The sequence below is a fragment of the Camelus dromedarius genome, chromosome 2 (genome assembly GCF_036321535.1).
Source record: "Camelus dromedarius isolate mCamDro1 chromosome 2, mCamDro1.pat, whole genome shotgun sequence".
Lineage (NCBI taxonomy): Eukaryota > Metazoa > Chordata > Mammalia > Artiodactyla > Camelidae > Camelus > Camelus dromedarius.
Genome location: NC_087437.1, coordinates 81,373,708 through 81,379,982, shown reverse-complemented (window position 1 = coordinate 81,379,982; position 6,275 = coordinate 81,373,708).

Sequence of the window (6,275 nt, the reverse complement as noted above, 5' to 3'; positions counted from 1 at the left end):
AATCTCCCTCAGTTTACTTTGCTCCAGGCTAAGAATCAGGTAAAACTTGTTGTTTATTATCATCAGGGATAATGGAGTTGGCAGTTTTTCTGTTATTCAATAGATTCTTACCCCAATGAGGTGAAGAATTCTACTCAGCATTCAGCATTCAGAATAATTTGACTATCATTGTTCCCCATACCATAGTCTATGTGACACCTGTGATAAAAATGTAGAACCTAAAACAAGTTCGTTTACAATTTACTGAAAAGGATGTGAAGAGAAAAATTTACCCGCTGGAACAAAATGACTCCTGATGAACACTGCAGGGAGTTGCTTGTAGGTATCATATTTTTGATCTGTGAATATTTTAAATTTGTATGTGCTTATGATTTTATTTCCGATTAAGAATTTTGCAACAATTTAACCTTCTGTTAAAAAAGCGTATTTTGTGTTCAGAAGAGTTCGCCCTATGAGAAGTAGGCAATGAGATAGAGAAAAATTAGCCAGTTACTAAATAAAGCATCTAGGTAATTCCTTCCACTTACTTTATCTGCCCTTTTATTGATGAAATGACACTGAGACTCAAAAAATGAAGAGTTAGTCACAGTCACCCCTTATGGCTTTTAAAAGATCTAGCTACTCATGGAGTTTCAAACACTTGTGTTATGAATGGCTTTCTAGATAAAAAATGACCTCCCTTGGGGTGGGGAGCATTCCCGCTGGACTCAGGAGATACAGCCTTTAAATTGCTGTGTTCTGTTTTGTCATAAACTAGGCAGCTGCTGTGAGTGCCCTGATCTAAGGGACTAACAAATGGTATGTGAGCTGCGGCATATCCTTCTTACCACGCTCTAAAGGACATTTTTTTTTTTAATATAAATGACTGTTGGATTTCTAGGTGAGCCAAGAGCCTATTGCATTTGTAGTATAATTGAGACTTTAAAGGATAGTGGGAAAAAGTAAAAAGAATATAGAAGTAAAACAGTCCTCAGAGGCCAGTGTTTTTAGTGGTGTGACACTGCTGTCCCTAGATAGGAGCCGGACTTTGGGAAAGTTGTAAGATGTAGTTGACCTACTGTATGTCCTGAAATTTATATTCAGATGAAAATAAACCTGAAGTAAAGGCCACTTTAAATATGAAAAAAAAAATCACCAAAGAGTCCCATTTAGCCTGAGGGTGGTTTTAGTTTTCTTTGCACTTTTTTCAGCATTCTTGGGGGTAGAGCAACCAAAATTCCATATAATGTTCCTGGAATGGCTGCACCATGAATGTGTGAGCTTCACATGCGTATTGTGGAGGATAAGCCAGGTGGGTATTGCTGTGACCCACCTACCCTGAAATCCTGCCACTTAGAAATAATTCTGTTGTGTTAAGCCTTTACCTCATGCACTGGTTAGGAATCTGTTTAGTGACAGAGATCCAACTCAGATTAAGTGTCAGAGGATTTAATGGCTCAATTAATTGTAAAGTCCGAGGGCTGAGTTGGGTTTTAGGCAGGGTGGTTCCATGTTCTGGTTTGCCTGAGCCAGTTGCAATTTGGGCCTGTTGTCCTATCTTCAGTATTATCAGCAGTCTCTTTTCCTTTCAGGTGTTCTGGGTTGGGACATAAAATACCCACTAACTTTAGGTGTAGAGTTCAAATGCAAGGAGTTCAAAGAAAGTGTAGGGATTCTCTTTTTCTCTCCCTGTTTCGTGGCTTTTTGTCCTTCTGTTTGACTTCATCCTCACACTGAGTTTTCATGGCTGGAAACTGGCCGTTGGCACCCCCTTCCTCCTGCCCTGCAGCTCCACGCTGGGGTCTCCCATTGGCTGCAGCCATGAACCTGTGGGGCTCAGTCGCCTGTGATACAGAGCAAAGCAGGGCCAGGGAGAGGAAAGGACCAAGGAGCTGGCACACCTTGACAGTTGTGTGCCCACAGGCATTATATGCAGGGAATGTTGACCCAGCCTGGGTCACATACCCACTGTGGAGTGGAGGGATGGGGGATGAGCTGGTTGACAGGATATCCTGGAGCGGAGAGTGGACAGTTACACTGAGGATGGGATGCTGGCAGCAAAACATTGAGGTTGGTCCCACTATATCTTCTGGCAAAATATGAGTACGTCTTGGGAAAACAACCACTTGCAGGCTTATCAATCATTTCCCTTACTCTGAATGAGCCTGTTAGATCCTTGTCTGAGCAAGATTTGAATGGGGTGGGTAAGAAAAGGGAGAAATTATTTGGAACCTTGGAAGTTGAAGAGCAAGGATAGGGACTATAGGAGCCGAAGGCTAATGTTACTTAAAAAGACAACTGTAGGGAAGAGAGACTCAGGGTACTGCAGAACTGGTTTTCATGATATTCTGTGGGGCCAATGTTCCCTGTTTCTGGTTTACTTTGTGTGAAAACAGTCCCCTGTATCCTTCTCAGTTGTGGCAGCATATGTAGTTTCTTCGGGGAACAACCACCCGGACCTTTGATTTCCTTTTCCTGAGTCATAACTAACAGTTCAGGGCTCACTGTTTAACTGTCAGAGTATGGATTGCTTTTTCTCTTACCCTTTCCATTTTGAAGTTTATCTTGCCTCTTTTTTTCCTGTTACCCACAAAGGGAGATCATTCTCAAGCTCATTGCTCTGTTTGTTGTTGCTTGGTATTCTTTGCCAGCGCTTGGGAAACCTGGTCCAAAAGTGCTGACTGGATCATACCAGTCTATCAACCACTGGAGCTTTTTCCATGTTCCCTTATGCTCTTTGTTTGAATACAGAAGAATTTAAATAGCTATAATAATAGTAAATGAAATTTTAGGTACTTTCAGTTAAAATTAACTAGTTCTTTTAATAATTGATTGTATAATTTAACAAAAGTTACAAAGTTGTTCTATTATTGGATAGCTAGATCAGTTCAGTTTTTAATATTTTAGTGACATATGATTAATAATGAAAATTTTTAATATTGTAATGACATATGATTTTTCCTTCTTTTTAATTATTTCCTTAAGATAAATTCTCAGGATTAGGACACAAGTGTCAAAGGAATGGGCATATGTTTAAGTTCCTTGTATAAGTTACTGTATTGTCTCAACAACATTGCACTAATTTATAATGTCACCCACATTTGGAGTACCATAAACATTTTTTATACACTGTTTACTTTGGAATTTTATTTTTAAATTGTATGTGTTGTCCATTTATCAATTGAACTGTTATTTTTTTCCTCAAATTTATATGAAAGCTTTTCTATTATGGTTATTAGCACTTCAACTATTACATTTGGTGAAAATATTTCCCCTTAGTTTATTGTTTTCCTCTCTTTTTAATATAATGAAATACTCACTCTGCATTTTATTCAAAATATCCAAAAGATTTATGGAGCATTTAGCATTTCTTGACTTTAAATGTCTTCATACAGGCAGACCGTTTTGTGTTGAGGAATATACTAGGGATTATACAGAAACTTCTAAAACGAAGAACAGGGCCATAAATATGCCAACGGAGGCCAAATGAATCCTGTACGACAGACACATGACATCTCTAACCCTTCATTATAGTGTAGAGCAGTTGGGTGGGGTTCCATGAGAAAGTTATTTTTTCCTCTCAAATATGTTCTCTGTCTCTTTGTGTCCATCCACCTTTCTTGAAAATAAAACACTAAATCTTGGAGAAGATTAGCAATTGTTTGTTCTCCCACATACACACACACACACAACTCGGAGAGATTCAAATGTTACACATGCATCATCTGTATTACTTCAGTTAAATATAGGTAACCTATTACAATGTGTATTGAAAAAAATATATGAAAGTTGCTGAAAAGCTAAGTAAGGAAATCAGGAAGAAGAGAAAATAATCGTAGGAGCAAAAAGTAAGAAGCGAGAGATGAAATTAGTACCCAAGGAACATTCATAATGGTCTTGAATTTTTGCTAAGAGTGGGCCACAGATTAGACCATAAGCTTCCTAACACCCAACGTATGATGGGTCACATATGATCACCTGTGATCACACAGGTCACATATCTCTTAACAATTCAACAAACAATACATTTCTTGGGAAAAACACAATGATTTCAATACTATTTGAAATTGGTTATTGATACTTTTCTTTTTCTTTTTAAATTTCTTATGTATATATAATTTATTGAAGTATAGTCAGTGTGCAATGTTGGATTTTTTAAAATATTGAAGTGGTTTTCCTTCATTTTGGTTATTAGAGTTAATTTTCTGTTTTGTTTGTTTGCTTTATTTTTTTATTTTTAAAATGAACTTTATTGACATATAATTTACATGCAATAAAATACACCCATTTTAAGTGTACAATTAGATGAGTTTTAACAAATGTGTCCACCTGTGAAACCACCACCTTAAACAAGATTAAGAATATTTCCTTCACCCTGTGATGCATCCCTCCCCAGTTAAACCTTTCACCCATCCCAGCTCCAGGCAACCACTGATCTGCTTTCTACTACCATGGATTAGTTTTGTCTGTTCTAGAATGCCGTATGGATGGAATCACACCCTCTTTTGAGTCTGGCTTCTTTCACCATAGTGTTTTTGATACTCATCCATGTTGTGTATTTCAGTTTCTTTTTATTGCTGAGTAGAATTCAGTTGTTTGGATAGACCACGTTTTGTTTATATATTCACCAGTTGAGAGACATGTGGTCATTTCCAGGTTTTGAAAACTATGAATAATACTGACATAAACATTCTCCTAAACTCTGTGTGTGGACATGTTTTCTCTTGAAGTATCGAGTAGTAGAATTGCTGAGTCGTAGCGTAAGTGTATATTTAACTATATAGGAAACTGCCAGACAGTTTTCCAAAGTAGTTTTACCATTTAGCAGTAGCAATATATGGGGGTTAGTATTTAAAGTCCTGAATTGTTTCAAAAAGTAGAAATAGGTCATAAATCCTTTTTGCAAGCCATTGACTGTGTTTCCGAAAAATCCCATTGCTTGATATGTTAGCCCTTTATTTTAACAAAGAAGGAGAAGAAAAGCAATGCAGAGTGGTGTGATCTAATACTGTCATCTCTTAAAAGCTGTATTTCCCAGGGAACTATAGTCCAATTCTTATCTTCTTCCAGTGGAGTTTTGTTACACGTGGAAGTATGGCATTGATAATGTGCTGAACTTTGATATAAGCTGCTATGAAACCCAATATAACAATTGAGACCTTCTGGACCTTTGTAATAACAAAAAAGAAGATTGATTTTTCTGCCATAGTACTTACCAAGCAATAGCAGACTGGGGAAGCATTCTGGACTGGGAGTTGTGGTCCCAGCTACAAGTTATGTCACGTAAAGCAAGACATTTGCCTCTCTAAGCATATGTCTACACTGTATCTTTGTAATGGGCAGCACTAGGTGAATTCTAAATTCTGTAGCAGCTCTAAAATTTTGTGACTCTAAATGAAGGCTGAAATTATTTTGAAATCAACTTAAAATATTTTTTCCATCTACGCATTACATGAGTATATTTTCCTTAAAAAAAGAAAATAAACTAGAGCATACCAGACAAAGTCTCAGCCCCCTTCTCTCCTCTGCCTTCCCCTTCTCCCCACAGTTAACAACTGAAATAAGTTTGCTGTGTATCCTTTCAGATTTTAAGAAATACATATACACGAAATTGTATACCCATTGAAAGTCATAGTCTAGTGTGTGTGCTTTTTTTCTCTTGTTTTACACAAATGCTATAAGGATCTGATTTGGTGGTCCCAAGAACACCCCCAGGTTCAGTGACTCACTAGGAGCACTCATAAGATTCAATGTAAAGTTGTATTCATGGCTCTGGCATATTACAGAAAAATAATATAAAGCACAATTAACAAAGGAAAAAGTCACATGGGGTGAAGGCTAGGGGAAGCCAAGTGCAAGCTTCCAAAAGTTCTCTTTCAGTGTGGTCCTGCAAGATGTGCTTAATTCCTCCAGCAATGAAATGCTGTCTGCCAGGGAAATTCATTAGAGACTCAGTGCCCAGGTTTTTATTCAGGGCAGATCACAAAGGCACACTCTGTCTGGCAGGTACCAACATTCCAGACTCCCAGAAAGTAAGCAGGTGTTCAGCATAAACCATGTGTTTGTACAGTTTAGGCACAGTGCACCCTTCTTACCAAAGAATAGTGGGAATGCTCCAAGTTCACATCTTGCAAGCAGGTCTTTCTAAGAATAGCAGTCTCAGGCTGCTATGTTAACTCTCTTCTGCATGGTAACATGACTTAAACTTGCTTTTTTCACTCAATAAAGTGTTTTTGAGATCTAACTGTATGTATGTGCACATTTCCTTTCATTGCTCTATAGTCTTTTACTTGAAA